Source organism: Hyperolius riggenbachi, chromosome 7, assembly GCF_040937935.1.
Source record: "Hyperolius riggenbachi isolate aHypRig1 chromosome 7, aHypRig1.pri, whole genome shotgun sequence".
Taxonomy (NCBI): domain Eukaryota; kingdom Metazoa; phylum Chordata; class Amphibia; order Anura; family Hyperoliidae; genus Hyperolius; species Hyperolius riggenbachi.
Window position 1 is genome coordinate 35,265,874 of NC_090652.1, and position 21,086 is coordinate 35,286,959.

At 53.4% G+C, this 21,086-nt stretch overlaps 1 protein-coding gene across 1 annotated transcript in view; it reads left to right on the forward strand.

Annotated features, from left to right (window-relative positions):
- Positions 1 to 21,086, forward strand: part of ASNSD1 (asparagine synthetase domain containing 1) — a 65,127-nt gene that overhangs the window by 31,416 nt on the left and 12,625 nt on the right. The window contains exon 3 of the mRNA XM_068243876.1: positions 18,744 to 18,797. The gene's annotated coding sequence lies outside the window, so the exon portion shown is untranslated. The remainder of the gene's footprint in view (positions 1 to 18,743; positions 18,798 to 21,086) is intronic.

Here is a 21,086-nt window from a genome sequence, read left to right on the forward strand (position 1 = left end):
TACAGGGCGACTAGCACCACATGGCTCCTGGCGCATGTAACATCACTACAGGCGACTAGCACCACATGGCTCCTGGCGCATGTAACATCACTACAGGCGACTAGCACCACATGGCTCCTGGCGCATGTAACATCACTACAGGCGCCTAGCACCACATGGCTCCTGGCGCATGTAACATCACTACAGGCGACTAGCACCACATGGCTCCTGGCGCATGTAACATCACTACAGGCGACTAGCACCACATGGCTCCTGGCGCATGTAACATCACTACAGGTGACTAGCACCACATGGCTCCTGGCGCATGTAACATCACTACAGGCGACTAGCACCACATGGCTCCTGGCGCATGTAACATCACTACAGGCGACTAGCACCACATGGCTCCTGGCGCATGTAACATCACTACAGGCGACTAGCACCACATGGCTCCTGGCGCATGTAACATCACTACAGGCGACTAGCAGCACATGGCTCCTGGCGCATGTAACATCACTACAGGCGACTAGCACCACATGGCACCTGGTGCATGTAACATCACTACAGGTGACTAGCACCACATGGCTCCTGGCGCATGTAACATCACTACAGGTGACTAGCACCACATGGCTCCTGGCGCATGTAACATCACTACAGGCGCCTAGCACCACATGGCTTCTGGCGCATGTAACATCACTACAGGCGACTAGCACCACATGGCTCCTGGCACACGTAACATCACTACAGGTGACTAGCACCACATGGCACCTGGCGCATGTAACATCACTACAGGCGACTAGCACCACATGGCTCCTGGCGCATGTTACATCACTACAGGTGACTAGCACCACATGGCACCTGGCGCATGTAACATCACTACAGGCGACTAGCACCACATGGCTCCTGGCGCATGTAACATCACTACAGGCGACTAGCACCACATGGCTCCTGGCGCATGTAACATCACTACAGGTGACTAGCACCACATGGCACCTGGTGCATGTAACATCACTACAGGTGACTAGCACCACATGGCTCCTGGCGCATGTAACATCACTACAGGCGACTAGCACCACATGGCTCCTGGCGCATGTAACCTCACTACAGGCAACTAATAGCATGTGGCACCTGGTGCATGTAACCTCACTACAGGCGACTAGCACCACATGGCACCTGGTGCATGTAACATCACTACAGGTGACTAGCACCACATGGCACCTGGCAGACATAACCTCACTACAGGCAACTAATACCACGTGGCACCTGGCGCATGTAACATCACTACAGGCGACTAGCACCACATGGCACCTGGCGCATGTAACATCACTACAGGCGACTAGCACCACATGGCTCCTGGCGCATGTAACATCACTACAGGGCGACTAGCACCACATGGCTCCTGGCGCATGTAACATCACTACAGGCGACTAGCACCACATGGCACCTGGTGCATGTAACATCACTACAGGTGACTAGCACCACATGGCTCCTGGCGCATGTAACATCACTACAGGCGACTAGCACCACATGGCTCCTGGCGCATGTAACATCACTACAGGCGACTAGCACCACATGGCTCCTGGCGCATGTAACATCACTACAGGCGACTAGCACCACATGGCTCCTGGCGCATGTATCATCACTACAGGCGCCTAGCACCACATGGCTCCTGGCGCATGTAACATCACTACAGGCGACTAGCACCACATGGCTCCTGGCGCATGTAACATCACTACAGGTGACTAGCACCACATGGCTCCTGGCGCATGTAACATCACTACAGATGACTAGCACCACATGGCTCCTGGTGCATGTAACATCACTACAGGCGACTAGCACCACATGGCTCCTGGCGCATGTAACATCACTACAGGCGCCTAGCACCACATGGCTTCTGGTGCATGTAACATCACTACAGGCGACTAGCACCACATGGCTCCTGGCGCATGTAACATCACTACAGGCGACTTGCACCACATGGCTCCTGGCGCATGTAACATCACTACAGGTGACTAGCACCACATGGCTCCTGGCGCATGTAACATCACTACAGGCGCCTAGCACCACATGGCTCCTGGCGCATGTAACATCACTACAGGCGACTAGCACCACATGGCTCCTGGCGCATGTAACATCACTACAGGCGCCTAGCACCACATGGCTCCTGGCGCATGTAACATCACTACAGGCGACTAGCACCACATGGCTCCTGGCGCATGTAACATCACTACAGGCGACTAGCACCACATGGCTCCTGGCGCATGTAACATCACTACAGGTGACTAGCACCACATGGCTCCTGGCGCATGTAACATCACTACAGGCGACTAGCACCACATGGCTCCTGGCGCATGTAACATCACTACAGGCGACTAGCACCACATGGCTCCTGGCGCATGTAACATCACTACAGGTGACTAGCACCACATGGCTCCTGGCGCATGTAACATCACTACAGGCGACTAGCACCACATGGCACCTGGCGCATGTAACATCACTACAGGCGACTAGCACCACATGGCTCCTGGCGCATGTAACATCACTACAGGTGACTAGCACCACATGGCTCCTGGCGCATGTAACATCACTACAGGTGACTAGCACCACATGGCACCTGGCAGACATAACCTCACTACAGGCAACTAATACCACGTGGCACCTGGCGCATGTAACATCACTACAGGCGACTAGCACCACATGGCTCCTGGCGCATGTAACATCACTACAGGCGACTAGCACCACGTGGCACCTGGTGCATGTAAGATCACTACAGGCGACTAGCACCACATGGCACCTGGTGCATGTAACATCACTACAGGGCGACTAGCACCACATGGCTCCTGGCGCATGTAACATCACTACAGGCGACTAGCACCACATGGCTTCTGGCGCATGTAACATCACTACAGGCGACTAGCACCACATGGCTCCTGGCGCATGTAACATCACTACAGGCGCCTAGCACCACATGGCTCCTGGCGCATGTAACATCACTACAGGCGACTAGCACCACATGGCTCCTGGCGCATGTAACATCACTACAGGCGACTAGCACCACATGGCTCCTGGCGCATGTAACATCACTACAGGTGACTAGCACCACATGGCTCCTGGCGCATGTAACATCACTACAGGCGACTAGCACCACATGGCTCCTGGCGCATGTAACATCACTACAGGCGACTAGCACCACATGGCTCCTGGCGCATGTAACATCACTACAGGCGACTAGCAGCACATGGCTCCTGGCGCATGTAACATCACTACAGTCGACTAGCAGCACATGGCTCCTGGCGCATGTAACATCACTACAGGCGACTAGCACCACATGGCACCTGGTGCATGTAACATCACTACAGGTGACTAGCACCACATGGCTCCTGGCGCATGTAACATCACTACAGGTGACTAGCACCACATGGCTCCTGGCGCATGTAACATCACTACAGGCGCCTAGCACCACATGGCTTCTGGCGCATGTAACATCACTACAGGCGACTAGCACCACATGGCTCCTGGCGCACGTAACATCACTACAGGTGACTAGCACCACATGGCACCTGGCGCATGTAACATCACTACAGGCGACTAGCACCACATGGCTCCTGGCGCATGTTACATCACTACAGGTGACTAGCACCACATGGCACCTGGCGCATGTAACATCACTACAGGCGACTAGCACCACATGGCTCCTGGCGCATGTAACATCACTACAGGCGACTAGCACCACATGGCTCCTGGCGCATGTAACATCACTACAGGCGACTAGCACCACATGGCTCCTGGCGCATGTAACATCACTACAGGCGACTAGCACCACATGGCTCCTGGCGCATGTAACATCACTACAGGCGACTAGCACCACATGGCTCCTGGCGCATGTAACATCACTACAGGCGACTAGCACCACATGGCTCCTGGCGCATGTAACATCACTACAGGCGACTAGCACCACATGGCTCCTGGCGCATGTAACATCACTACAGGCGACTAGCACCACATGGCTCCTGGCGCATGTAACATCACTACAGGCGACTAGCACCACATGGCTCCTGGCGCATGTAACATCACTACAGGTGACTAGCACCACATCGCTCCTGGCGCATGTAACATCACTACAGGCGACTAGCACCACATGGCACCTGGTGCATGTAACATCACTACAGGTGACTAGCACCACATGGCTCCTGGTGCATGTAACATCACTACAGGTGACTAGCACCACATGGCACCTGGCAGACATAACCTCAATACAGGCAACTAATACCACATGGCACCTGGCGCATGTAACATCACTACAGGCGACTAGCACCACATGGCTCCTGGCGCATGTAACATCACTACAGGCGACTAGCACCACATGGCTCCTGGCGCATGTAACATCACTACAGGTGACTAGCACCACATGGCACCTGGTGCATGTAACATCACTACAGGTGACTAGCACCACATGGCTCCTGGCGCATGTAACATCACTACAGGCGACTAGCACCACATGGCTCCTGGCGCATGTAACCTCACTACAGGCAACTAATAGCATGTGGCACCTGGTGCATGTAACCTCACTACAGGCGACTAGCACCACATGGCACCTGGTGCATGTAACATCACTACAGGTGACTAGCACCACATGGCACCTGGCAGACATAACCTCACTACAGGCAACTAATACCACGTGGCACCTGGCGCATGTAACATCACTACAGGCGACTAGCACCACATGGCACCTGGCGCATGTAACATCACTACAGGCGACTAGCACCACATGGCTCCTGGCGCATGTAACATCACTACAGGGCGACTAGCACCACATGGCTCCTGGCGCATGTAACATCACTACAGGCGACTAGCACCACATGGCACCTGGTGCATGTAACATCACTACAGGTGACTAGCACCACATGGCTCCTGGCGCATGTAACATCACTACAGGCGACTAGCACCACATGGCTCCTGGCGCATGTAACATCACTACAGGCGACTAGCACCACATGGCTCCTGGCGCATGTAACATCACTACAGGCGACTAGCAGCACATGGCTCCTGGCGCATGTAACATCACTACAGGCGCCTAGCACCACATGGCTCCTGGCGCATGTAACATCACTACAGGCGACTAGCACCACATGGCTCCTGGCGCATGTAACATCACTACAGGCGCCTAGCACCACATGGCTCCTGGCGCATGTAACATCACTACAGGCGACTAGCACCACATGGCTCCTGGCGCATGTAACATCACTACAGGCGACTAGCACCACATGGCTCCTGGCGCATGTAACATCACTACAGGTGACTAGCACCACATGGCTCCTGGCGCATGTAACATCACTACAGGCGACTAGCACCACATGGCTCCTGGCGCATGTAACATCACTACAGGCGACTAGCACCACATGGCTCCTGGCGCATGTAACATCACTACAGGTGACTAGCACCACATGGCTCCTGGCGCATGTAACATCACTACAGGCGACTAGCACCACATGGCACCTGGTGCATGTAACATCACTACAGGCGACTAGCACCACATGGCTCCTGGCGCATGTAACATCACTACAGGTGACTAGCACCACATGGCTCCTGGCGCATGTAACATCACTACAGGTGACTAGCACCACATGGCACCTGGCAGACATAACCTCACTACAGGCAACTAATACCACGTGGCACCTGGCGCATGTAACATCACTACAGGCGACTAGCACCACATGGCTCCTGGCGCATGTAACATCACTACAGGCGACTAGCACCACATGGCTCCTGGCGCATGTAACATCACTACAGGCGACTAGCACCACATGGCTCCTGGCGCATGTAACATCACTACATGCGACTAGCACCACATGGCTCCTGGCGCATGTAACATCACTACAGGCGACTAGCACCACATGGCTCCTGGCGCATGTAACATCACTACAGGCGACTAGCACCACATGGCTCCTGGCGCATGTAACATCACTACAGGCGACTAGCACCACGTGGCACCTGGTGCATGTAAGATCACTACAGGCGACTAGCACCACATGGCACCTGGTGCATGTAACATCACTACAGGGCGACTAGCACCACATGGCTCCTGGCGCATGTAACATCACTACAGGCGACTAGCACCACATGGCTCCTGGCGCATGTAACATCACTACAGGCGACTAGCACCACATGGCTCCTGGCGCATGTAACATCACTACAGGCGCCTAGCACCACATGGCTCCTGGCGCATGTAACATCACTACAGGCGACTAGCACCACATGGCTCCTGGCGCATGTAACATCACTACAGGCGACTAGCACCACATGGCTCCTGGCGCATGTAACATCACTACAGGTGACTAGCACCACATGGCTCCTGGCGCATGTAACATCACTACAGGCGACTAGCACCACATGGCTCCTGGCGCATGTAACATCACTACAGGCGACTAGCACCACATGGCTCCTGGCGCATGTAACATCACTACAGGCGACTAGCACCACATGGCTCCTGGCGCATGTAACATCACTACAGGCGACTAGCAGCACATGGCTCCTGGCGCATGTAACATCACTACAGGCGACTAGCACCACATGGCACCTGGTGCATGTAACATCACTACAGGTGACTAGCACCACATGGCTCCTGGCGCATGTAACATCACTACAGGTGACTAGCACCACATGGCTCCTGGCGCATGTAACATCACTACAGGCGCCTAGCACCACATGGCTTCTGGCGCATGTAACATCACTACAGGCGACTAGCACCACATGGCTCCTGGCACACGTAACATCACTACAGGTGACTAGCACCACATGGCACCTGGCGCATGTAACATCACTACAGGCGACTAGCACCACATGGCTCCTGGCGCATGTTACATCACTACAGGTGACTAGCACCACATGGCACCTGGCGCATGTAACATCACTACAGGCGACTAGCACCACATGGCTCCTGGCGCATGTAACATCACTACAGGCGACTAGCACCACATGGCTCCTGGCGCATGTAACATCACTACAGGTGACTAGCACCACATGGCACCTGGTGCATGTAACATCACTACAGGTGACTAGCACCACATGGCTCCTGGCGCATGTAACATCACTACAGGCGACTAGCACCACATGGCTCCTGGCGCATGTAACCTCACTACAGGCAACTAATAGCATGTGGCACCTGGTGCATGTAACCTCACTACAGGCGACTAGCACCACATGGCACCTGGTGCATGTAACATCACTACAGGTGACTAGCACCACATGGCTCCTGGCGCATGTAACATCACTACAGGTGACTAGCACCACATGGCTCCTGGCGCATGTAACATCACTACAGATGACTAGCACCACATGGCTCCTGGCGCATGTAACATCACTACAGGCGCCTAGCACCACATGGCTCCTGGCGCATGTAACATCACTACAGGCGACTAGCACCACATGGCTCCTGGCGCATGTAACATCACTACAGGTGACTAGCACCACATGGCTCCTGGCGCATGTAACATCACTACAGATGACTAGCACCACATGGCTCCTGGTGCATGTAACATCACTACAGGCGACTAGCACCACATGGCTCCTGGCGCATGTAACATCACTACAGGCGCCTAGCACCACATGGCTTCTGGTGCATGTAACATCACTACAGGCGACTAGCACCACATGGCTCCTGGCGCATGTAACATCACTACAGGCGACTTGCACCACATGGCTCCTGGCGCATGTAACATCACTACAGGTGACTAGCACCACATGGCTCCTGGCGCATGTAACATCACTACAGGCGCCTAGCACCACATGGCTCCTGGCGCATGTAACATCACTACAGGCGACTAGCACCACATGGCTCCTGGCGCATGTAACATCACTACAGGCGCCTAGCACCACATGGCTCCTGGCGCATGTAACATCACTACAGGCGACTAGCACCACATGGCTCCTGGCGCATGTAACATCACTACAGGCGACTAGCACCACATGGCTCCTGGCGCATGTAACATCACTACAGGTGACTAGCACCACATGGCTCCTGGCGCATGTAACATCACTACAGGCGACTAGCACCACATGGCTCCTGGCGCATGTAACATCACTACAGGCGACTAGCACCACATGGCTCCTGGCGCATGTAACATCACTACAGGTGACTAGCACCACATGGCTCCTGGCGCATGTAACATCACTACAGGCGACTAGCACCACATGGCACCTGGCGCATGTAACATCACTACAGGCGACTAGCACCACATGGCTCCTGGCGCATGTAACATCACTACAGGTGACTAGCACCACATGGCTCCTGGCGCATGTAACATCACTACAGGTGACTAGCACCACATGGCACCTGGCAGACATAACCTCACTACAGGCAACTAATACCACGTGGCACCTGGCGCATGTAACATCACTACAGGCGACTAGCACCACATGGCTCCTGGCGCATGTAACATCACTACAGGCGACTAGCACCACGTGGCACCTGGTGCATGTAAGATCACTACAGGCGACTAGCACCACATGGCACCTGGTGCATGTAACATCACTACAGGGCGACTAGCACCACATGGCTCCTGGCGCATGTAACATCACTACAGGCGACTAGCACCACATGGCTTCTGGCGCATGTAACATCACTACAGGCGACTAGCACCACATGGCTCCTGGCGCATGTAACATCACTACAGGCGCCTAGCACCACATGGCTCCTGGCGCATGTAACATCACTACAGGCGACTAGCACCACATGGCTCCTGGCGCATGTAACATCACTACAGGCGACTAGCACCACATGGCTCCTGGCGCATGTAACATCACTACAGGTGACTAGCACCACATGGCTCCTGGCGCATGTAACATCACTACAGGCGACTAGCACCACATGGCTCCTGGCGCATGTAACATCACTACAGGCGACTAGCACCACATGGCTCCTGGTGCATGTAACATCACTACAGGCGACTAGCAGCACATGGCTCCTGGCGCATGTAACATCACTACAGTCGACTAGCAGCACATGGCTCCTGGCGCATGTAACATCACTACAGGCGACTAGCACCACATGGCACCTGGTGCATGTAACATCACTACAGGTGACTAGCACCACATGGCTCCTGGCGCATGTAACATCACTACAGGTGACTAGCACCACATGGCTCCTGGCGCATGTAACATCACTACAGGCGCCTAGCACCACATGGCTTCTGGCGCATGTAACATCACTACAGGCGACTAGCACCACATGGCTCCTGGCGCACGTAACATCACTACAGGTGACTAGCACCACATGGCACCTGGCGCATGTAACATCACTACAGGCGACTAGCACCACATGGCTCCTGGCGCATGTTACATCACTACAGGTGACTAGCACCACATGGCACCTGGCGCATGTAACATCACTACAGGCGACTAGCACCACATGGCTCCTGGCGCATGTAACATCACTACAGGCGACTAGCACCACATGGCTCCTGGCGCATGTAACATCACTACAGGCGACTAGCACCACATGGCTCCTGGCGCATGTAACATCACTACAGGCGACTAGCACCACATGGCTCCTGGCGCATGTAACATCACTACAGGCGACTAGCACCACATGGCTCCTGGCGCATGTAACATCACTACAGGCGACTAGCACCACATGGCTCCTGGCGCATGTAACATCACTACAGGCGACTAGCACCACATGGCTCCTGGCGCATGTAACATCACTACAGGCGACTAGCACCACATGGCTCCTGGCGCATGTAACATCACTACAGGCGACTAGCACCACATGGCTCCTGGCGCATGTAACATCACTACAGGTGACTAGCACCACATGGCTCCTGGCGCATGTAACATCACTACAGGCGACTAGCACCACATGGCACCTGGTGCATGTAACATCACTACAGGTGACTAGCACCACATGGCTCCTGGTGCATGTAACATCACTACAGGTGACTAGCACCACATGGCACCTGGCAGACATAACCTCAATACAGGCAACTAATACCACATGGCACCTGGCGCATGTAACATCACTACAGGCGACTAGCACCACATGGCTCCTGGCGCATGTAACATCACTACAGGCGACTAGCACCACATGGCTCCTGGCGCATGTAACATCACTACAGGTGACTAGCACCACATGGCACCTGGTGCATGTAACATCACTACAGGTGACTAGCACCACATGGCTCCTGGCGCATGTAACATCACTACAGGCGACTAGCACCACATGGCTCCTGGCGCATGTAACCTCACTACAGGCAACTAATAGCATGTGGCACCTGGTGCATGTAACCTCACTACAGGCGACTAGCACCACATGGCACCTGGTGCATGTAACATCACTACAGGTGACTAGCACCACATGGCACCTGGCAGACATAACCTCACTACAGGCAACTAATACCACGTGGCACCTGGCGCATGTAACATCACTACAGGCGACTAGCACCACATGGCACCTGGCGCATGTAACATCACTACAGGCGACTAGCACCACATGGCTCCTGGCGCATGTAACATCACTACAGGGCGACTAGCACCACATGGCTCCTGGCGCATGTAACATCACTACAGGCGACTAGCACCACATGGCACCTGGTGCATGTAACATCACTACAGGTGACTAGCACCACATGGCTCCTGGCGCATGTAACATCACTACAGGCGACTAGCACCACATGGCTCCTGGCGCATGTAACATCACTACAGGCGACTAGCACCACATGGCTCCTGGCGCATGTAACATCACTACAGGCGACTAGCAGCACATGGCTCCTGGCGCATGTAACATCACTACAGGCGCCTAGCACCACATGGCTCCTGGCGCATGTAACATCACTACAGGCGACTAGCACCACATGGCTCCTGGCGCATGTAACATCACTACAGGCGCCTAGCACCACATGGCTCCTGGCGCATGTAACATCACTACAGGCGACTAGCACCACATGGCTCCTGGCGCATGTAACATCACTACAGGCGACTAGCACCACATGGCTCCTGGCGCATGTAACATCACTACAGGTGACTAGCACCACATGGCTCCTGGCGCATGTAACATCACTACAGGCGACTAGCACCACATGGCTCCTGGCGCATGTAACATCACTACAGGCGACTAGCACCACATGGCTCCTGGCGCATGTAACATCACTACAGGTGACTAGCACCACATGGCTCCTGGCGCATGTAACATCACTACAGGCGACTAGCACCACATGGCACCTGGTGCATGTAACATCACTACAGGCGACTAGCACCACATGGCTCCTGGCGCATGTAACATCACTACAGGTGACTAGCACCACATGGCTCCTGGCGCATGTAACATCACTACAGGTGACTAGCACCACATGGCACCTGGCAGACATAACCTCACTACAGGCAACTAATACCACGTGGCACCTGGCGCATGTAACATCACTACAGGCGACTAGCACCACATGGCTCCTGGCGCATGTAACATCACTACAGGCGACTAGCACCACATGGCTCCTGGCGCATGTAACATCACTACAGGCGACTAGCACCACATGGCTCCTGGCGCATGTAACATCACTACATGCGACTAGCACCACATGGCTCCTGGCGCATGTAACATCACTACAGGCGACTAGCACCACATGGCTCCTGGCGCATGTAACATCACTACAGGCGACTAGCACCACATGGCTCCTGGCGCATGTAACATCACTACAGGCGACTAGCACCACGTGGCACCTGGTGCATGTAAGATCACTACAGGCGACTAGCACCACATGGCACCTGGTGCATGTAACATCACTACAGGGCGACTAGCACCACATGGCTCCTGGCGCATGTAACATCACTACAGGCGACTAGCACCACATGGCTCCTGGCGCATGTAACATCACTACAGGCGACTAGCACCACATGGCTCCTGGCGCATGTAACATCACTACAGGCGCCTAGCACCACATGGCTCCTGGCGCATGTAACATCACTACAGGCGACTAGCACCACATGGCTCCTGGCGCATGTAACATCACTACAGGCGACTAGCACCACATGGCTCCTGGCGCATGTAACATCACTACAGGTGACTAGCACCACATGGCTCCTGGCGCATGTAACATCACTACAGGCGACTAGCACCACATGGCTCCTGGCGCATGTAACATCACTACAGGCGACTAGCACCACATGGCTCCTGGCGCATGTAACATCACTACAGGCGACTAGCACCACATGGCTCCTGGCGCATGTAACATCACTACAGGCGACTAGCAGCACATGGCTCCTGGCGCATGTAACATCACTACAGGCGACTAGCACCACATGGCACCTGGTGCATGTAACATCACTACAGGTGACTAGCACCACATGGCTCCTGGCGCATGTAACATCACTACAGGTGACTAGCACCACATGGCTCCTGGCGCATGTAACATCACTACAGGCGCCTAGCACCACATGGCTTCTGGCGCATGTAACATCACTACAGGCGACTAGCACCACATGGCTCCTGGCACACGTAACATCACTACAGGTGACTAGCACCACATGGCACCTGGCGCATGTAACATCACTACAGGCGACTAGCACCACATGGCTCCTGGCGCATGTTACATCACTACAGGTGACTAGCACCACATGGCACCTGGCGCATGTAACATCACTACAGGCGACTAGCACCACATGGCTCCTGGCGCATGTAACATCACTACAGGCGACTAGCACCACATGGCTCCTGGCGCATGTAACATCACTACAGGTGACTAGCACCACATGGCACCTGGTGCATGTAACATCACTACAGGTGACTAGCACCACATGGCTCCTGGCGCATGTAACATCACTACAGGCGACTAGCACCACATGGCTCCTGGCGCATGTAACCTCACTACAGGCAACTAATAGCATGTGGCACCTGGTGCATGTAACCTCACTACAGGCGACTAGCACCACATGGCACCTGGTGCATGTAACATCACTACAGGTGACTAGCACCACATGGCACCTGGCAGACATAACCTCACTACAGGCAACTAATACCACGTGGCACCTGGCGCATGTAACATCACTACAGGCGACTAGCACCACATGGCACCTGGCGCATGTAACATCACTACAGGCGACTAGCACCACATGGCTCCTGGCGCATGTAACATCACTACAGGGCGACTAGCACCACATGGCTCCTGGCGCATGTAACATCACTACAGGCGACTAGCACCACATGGCACCTGGTGCATGTAACATCACTACAGGTGACTAGCACCACATGGCTCCTGGCGCATGTAACATCACTACAGGCGACTAGCACCACATGGCTCCTGGCGCATGTAACATCACTACAGGCGACTAGCACCACATGGCTCCTGGCGCATGTAACATCACTACAGGCGACTAGCACCACATGGCTCCTGGCGCATGTAACATCACTACAGGCGCCTAGCACCACATGGCTCCTGGCGCATGTAACATCACTACAGGCGACTAGCACCACATGGCTCCTGGCGCATGTAACATCACTACAGGTGACTAGCACCACATGGCTCCTGGCGCATGTAACATCACTACAGATGACTAGCACCACATGGCTCCTGGTGCATGTAACATCACTACAGGCGACTAGCACCACATGGCTCCTGGCGCATGTAACATCACTACAGGCGCCTAGCACCACATGGCTTCTGGTGCATGTAACATCACTACAGGCGACTAGCACCACATGGCTCCTGGCGCATGTAACATCACTACAGGCGACTTGCACCACATGGCTCCTGGCGCATGTAACATCACTACAGGTGACTAGCACCACATGGCTCCTGGCGCATGTAACATCACTACAGGCGCCTAGCACCACATGGCTCCTGGCGCATGTAACATCACTACAGGCGACTAGCACCACATGGCTCCTGGCGCATGTAACATCACTACAGGCGCCTAGCACCACATGGCTCCTGGCGCATGTAACATCACTACAGGCGACTAGCACCACATGGCTCCTGGCGCATGTAACATCACTACAGGCGACTAGCACCACATGGCTCCTGGCGCATGTAACATCACTACAGGTGACTAGCACCACATGGCTCCTGGCGCATGTAACATCACTACAGGCGACTAGCACCACATGGCTCCTGGCGCATGTAACATCACTACAGGCGACTAGCACCACATGGCTCCTGGCGCATGTAACATCACTACAGGTGACTAGCACCACATGGCTCCTGGCGCATGTAACATCACTACAGGCGACTAGCACCACATGGCACCTGGCGCATGTAACATCACTACAGGCGACTAGCACCACATGGCTCCTGGCGCATGTAACATCACTACAGGTGACTAGCACCACATGGCTCCTGGCGCATGTAACATCACTACAGGTGACTAGCACCACATGGCACCTGGCAGACATAACCTCACTACAGGCAACTAATACCACGTGGCACCTGGCGCATGTAACATCACTACAGGCGACTAGCACCACATGGCTCCTGGCGCATGTAACATCACTACAGGCGACTAGCACCACATGGCTCCTGGCGCATGTAACATCACTACAGGCGACTAGCACCACATGGCTCCTGGCGCATGTAACATCACTACATGCGACTAGCACCACATGGCTCCTGGCGCATGTAACATCACTACAGGCGACTAGCACCACATGGCTCCTGGCGCATGTAACATCACTACAGGCGACTAGCACCACATGGCTCCTGGCGCATGTAACATCACTACAGGCGACTAGCACCACGTGGCACCTGGTGCATGTAAGATCACTACAGGCGACTAGCACCACATGGCACCTGGTGCATGTAACATCACTACAGGGCGACTAGCACCACATGGCTCCTGGCGCATGTAACATCACTACAGGCGACTAGCACCACATGGCTTCTGGCGCATGTAACATCACTACAGGCGACTAGCACCACATGGCTCCTGGCGCATGTAACATCACTACAGGCGCCTAGCACCACATGGCTCCTGGCGCATGTAACATCACTACAGGCGACTAGCACCACATGGCTCCTGGCGCATGTAACATCACTACAGGCGACTAGCACCACATGGCTCCTGGCGCATGTAACATCACTACAGGTGACTAGCACCACATGGCTCCTGGCGCATGTAACATCACTACAGGCGACTAGCACCACATGGCTCCTGGCGCATGTAACATCACTACAGGCGACTAGCACCACATGGCTCCTGGCGCATGTAACATCACTACAGGCGACTAGCAGCACATGGCTCCTGGCGCATGTAACATCACTACAGGCGACTAGCACCACATGGCTCCTGGCGCATGTAACATCACTACAGGCGACTAGCACCACATGGCTCCTGGCGCATGTAACATCACTACAGGTGACTAGCACCACATGGCTCCTGGCGCATGTAACATCACTACAGGTGACTAGCACCACATGGCTCCTGGCGCATGTAACATCACTACAGGCGACTAGCACCACATGGCTCCTGGCGCATGTAACATCACTACAGGCGACTAGCACCACATGGCTCCTGGCGCATGTAACATCACTACAGGCGACTAGCACCACATGGCTCCTGGCGCATGTAACATCACTACAGGTGACTAGCACCACATGGCTCCTGGCGCATGTAACATCACTACAGGCGACTAGCACCACATGGCTCCTGGCGCATGTAACATCACTACAGGCGCCTAGCACCACATGGCTCCTGGCGCATGTAACATCACTACAGGCGACTAGCACCACATGGCTCCTGGCGCATGTAACATCACTACAGGCGCCTAGCACCACATGGCTCCTGGTGCATGTAACATCACTACAGGTGACTAGCACCACATGGCACCTGGCAGACATAACCTCAATACAGGCAACTAATACCACATGGCGCCTGGCGCATGTAACATCACTACAGGCGACTAGCACCACATGGCTCCTGGCGCATGTAACATCACTACAGGCGACTAGCACCACATGGTTCCTGGCGCATGTAACATCACTACAGGCGACTAGCACCACATGGCTCCTGGCGCATGTAACATCACTACAGGCGACTAGCACCACATGGCTCCTGGCGCATGTAACATCACTACAGGCGACTAGCACCACATGGCTCCTGGCGCATGTAACATCACTACAGGCGACTAGCAGCACATGGCTCCTGGCACATGTAACATCACTACAGGCGACTAGCACCACATGGCTCCTGGCGCATGTAACATCACTACAGGCGCCTAGCACCACATGGCTCCTGGCGCATGTAACATCACTACAGGCGACTAGCACCACATGGCTCCTGGCGCATGTAACATCACTACAGGCGCCTAGCACCACATGGCTCCTGGCGCATGTAACATCACTACAGGCGACTAGCACCACATGGCTCCTGGCGCATGTAACATCACTACAGGCGCCTAGCACCACATGGCACCTGGTGCATGTAACATCACTACAGGGCGACTAGCACCACATGGCTCCTGGCGCATGTAACATCACTACAGGCGACTAGCACCACATGGCTCCTGGCGCATGTAACATCACTACATGGCGACTAGCACCACATGGCACCTGGTGCATGTAACATCACTACAGGCGACTAGCACCACATGGCACCTGGTGCATGTAACATCACTACAGGCGACTAGCACCACATGGCTCCTGGCGCATGTAACATCACTACAGGCGACTAGCACCACATGGCTCCTGGCGCATGTAACATCACTACAGGCGACTAGCACCACATGGCTCCTGGCGCATGTAACATCACTACAGGCGACTAGCACCACATGGCACCTGGCGCATGTAACATCACTACAGGCGACTAGCACCACATGGCACCTGGTGCATGTAACATCACTACAGGCGACTAGCACCACATGGCTCCTGGCGCATGTAACATCACTACAAGTGACTAGCACCACATGGCACCTGGTGCATGTAACATCACTACAGGTGACTAGCACCACATGGCTCCTGGCGCATGTAACATCACTACAGGCGACTAGCACCACATGGCTCCTGGCGCATGTAACATCACTACAGGCGACTAGCACCACATGGCTCCTGGCGCATGTAACATCACTACAGGTGACTAGCACCACATGGCTCCTGGCGCATGTAACATCACTACAGGCGACTAGCACCACATGGCTCCTGGCGCATGTAACATCACTACAGGCGACTAGCACCACATGGCTCCTGGCGCATGTAACATCACTACAGGTGACTAGCACCACATGGCTCCTGGCGCATGTAACATCACTACAGGCGACTAGCACCACATGGCACCTGGCGCATGTAACATCACTACAGGCGACTAGCACCACATGGCTCCTGGCGCATGTAACATCACTACAGGCGACTAGCACCACATGGCTCCTGGCGCATGTAACATCACTACAGGCGACTAGCACCACATGGCTCCTGGCGCATGTAACATCACTACAGGCGACTAGCACCACATGGCTCCTGGCGCATGTAACATCACTACAGGTGACTAGCACCACATGGCTTCTGGCGCATGTAACATCACTACAGGCGACTAGCACCACATGGCTCCTGGCGCACGTAACATCACTACAGGTGACTAGCACCACATGGCACCTGGCGCATGTAACATCACTACAGGCGACTAGCACCACATGGCTCCTGGCGCACGTAACATCACTACAGGTGACTAGCACCACATGGCACCTGGCGCATGTAACATCACTACAGGCGACTAGCACCACATGGCTCCTGGCGCATGTAACATCACTACAGGCGACTAGCACCACATGGCTCCTGGCGCATGTAACATCACTACAGGCGACTAGCACCACATGGCTCCTGGCGCATGTAACAGCACTACAGGCGACTAGCACCACATGGCTCCTGGCGCATGTAACATCACTACAGGCGACTAGCACCACATGGCTCCTGGCGCATGTAACATCACTACAGGCGACTAGCACCACATGGCTCCTGGCGCATGTAACATCACTACAGGCGACTAGCACCACATGGCTCCTGGCGCATGTAACATCACTACAGGCGACTAGCACCACATGGCTCCTGGCGCATGTAACATCACTACAGGTGACTAGCACCACATGGCTCCTGGCGCATGTAACATCACTACAGGTGACTAGCACCACATGGCTCCTGGCGCATGTAACATCACTACAGGCGACTAGCACCACATGGCTCCTGGCGCATGTAACATCACTACAGGCGACTAGCACCACATGGCTCCTGGCGCATGTAACATCACTACAGGCGACTAGCACCACATGGCACCTGGCGCATGTAACCTCACTACAGGCAACTAATAGCATGTGGCACCTGGTGCATGTAACCTCACTACAGGCGACTAGTACCATGTGATACAGGCGGTGACAGTGGAGGAGGTCAGGAATCGTGCCGGCAGAGAGGTGAGTGGGGAGACACTTAAAGAGAAACTGTATGCTTGTGCAGTTCAGTAAGAATTAAATTGTGCAAATACAGAGCGCTCCCGATGCAGCTAAGTAACGTATGATTATGTTTTTGGGTTTTGGGAGGAAACCGATGTGCCCGGAGGAAACCCACACAGACACAGGGAGAGCATACAAACTCTGTGCAGTTAACGAATCCTGGCTGAATTCCGAACTGGGGACGCTGCGCAAGGGCTGAGTGCCAAATACTGTACACAGGAAAAATGCATGTGTATTTCTAGGCATTTTTGATGTAAAGCAGTTCTTGATACTGATCTGGTGCTTTTTGTTGTATGTAAGTGAATAAGAGAACACCATACACAAAGTAACACTGCTTGTTTTCCTGCTGCAGTTCAGAGAACAAAAGGTGATAGTCGATGAACTCTCAAATCTGAAGAAAGAACGGGTAAGCCATAATGATAAAGGCTTTGTGTCAATTGTCAGGTGACACCAAACGTCGGTGGCTTGATCCCTGCAGGCTTATAAATGAACATTGGTTTGTATGTATTACTTTAAAGTGGATCCAAATTCAAAATATAAGGTTTCAGAAATAAAATCTATTTTCTAAATTATAATAATAAATAGCAGCCTTTTTTCAGCTGCATGATGACAAATATAAAATATTTTACATTTATTGGAGGAACCCCTCCCTTCCTTTCATATTGTCGAGACAGAATCCGGCAAAATGCTGGAGTAGGTGGTGTCTGGCAAAGGAGGAATTGCTAATGGCTGCCACCTGTATAACCCTAGTTATGAAAAGAGAAGGGTGAAAAGCATGCACTGAAATGCTCATATGCTTGAAGGAGTGTTTATTTATCTTTGTATGTGACAGAGTGGTGCAACTAAATATTAAAAAAATGTTTGGTTTGGGTCTGCTTTAACCACTTAAGGACCACAGACTTACACCCCTAGTGACCAGGCTGTTTTTTACAATTCAGGCCATTGCAGCTTTAAGGCCTAGCTGCAAGGCTGTACAACTCAGCACACAAGTGATTTCCCCCCTCCCTTTTCTGCCCACCAACAGTGCTTTCTGTTGGTGGGCTCTGATCGCTCCCACAATGTTTATTTTTTTATTTATTTGTGCTTTTTTTGTGTGTGTGTAATAAACTTCCCTATTTTTTGCTGTTTTTATATTCCCCTCCCCCCCCGCCAGCCAATCACAGCGATCGGCTCTCATAGACATCAGCCTATGAGAGCTGATAGCTCTCTGTGCCTCCCAAGGGGACAGCCTAGTGACACGGCTGTCCCCAGTACAGCGCTGCCATAGATCACAGCGCTGTACAATGTGAATAGACGGTGGTTTTGCCGTCTAAGTCTCCTAGCGCGATCGCAGCTGGGAGACTGATGATGGAGCAGAGCTCTGTTATTCAAGCAGGGATGCACACGCATTGGCGCGTGCGATCCCCAACAGAACACGCTCCCAGGACTACACACCAATTGACGTTAGGCGGTCCTGGGGCTGCCGCCGCGTTTGCGCAATTGGCATGAGGTGGTCTTTAAGTGGTTAAAGGGAACTCGAGGCGAGAGGGATATGGAGGCTGCCATATTTATTTACTTTAAACAATACCAGTTGCCCGGCTGTCCTCCTGATCCTGTGTCTCTAATACTTTTAGCCATAAACCCTGAACAAGCATGCAGCAGATCAGGTACTCTAACTCAGTTGACTCAAGTTTTACTGGTTTATGCCATATGCTTGTTCCGGGGTTCTGACTTAGACCGTATGTATGCTAGAAGATCAGCAGGACTGCCAGGCAACTGGTATTGTTTACCAGGAAATAAATTGGGCAGCCTGCATATCACTTTCACCTCAGGTGTCCTTTACACTGGACCTGAACTCTTGCACAGGACAGAAGGAAAACAGAGAGAAATACACCCTGTATGTATTTAGAGAGTTTAGCCTGTCTAATCCCCCCTCATCTGTGACTAATCACAAGTGTAATTTGATCTCTCCCCTGTGTCAGCTGGCTTCCTCGACAGAGCAGCTAATTTGTAAACACAGGATGTTAACCCTATGTCTGCTTCCAGGAAAGCAGGAAGTAGACACACTGCAGAGTTATTGCAGGATTTGTATCAGCTGTAACAAATGTTTTTCTTTAAAGGTTATTATGCTGTTGCTTATCTTAGAGCACAGAGGAAGTTCTGAGTTTAGGTCCGCTTTATGTTCTGTGTGAATTGTTATGGAATTACCTGAGGAACCGGTTCACAAGCTGATCCTTCTCCTCTTGAGGTTCAGGCAACGGATTCATGTAAAAAAAGGTGCCAGAGATAGTCGCTAGCAGGATATCTATATAAACTTACTGATATTCTACAAACATTCTGATAGTAAAATATTCTATGACCTAACCCTACTCTCACATAGAACCCTCCTTCTACGGATGCCTAACCCTATAGGCTGCCATGCACTGGTCAATTGCCACCAGATCGACCAACAGATAGATCCCTATCTGATCAGAGAGGGATCTAATGGCCGCCCAGACACTGAAAACAGAGTTAGGCCTAGTGCACACCAGAGCGTTTTGGCTGCGTTTTGCGATCTGCTTGCGGGTGCGGATCCGCTAGGGTAATGTATTTCAATGGGCTGGTGCACACCAGAACGGGAGGCGTTTTGCAGAAACGCATACTCCCGGCTGCTGCAGATTTTGGATTGCGGAGGCGTTTCTGCCTCAATGTTAAGTATAGGAAAACCGCAAACCGC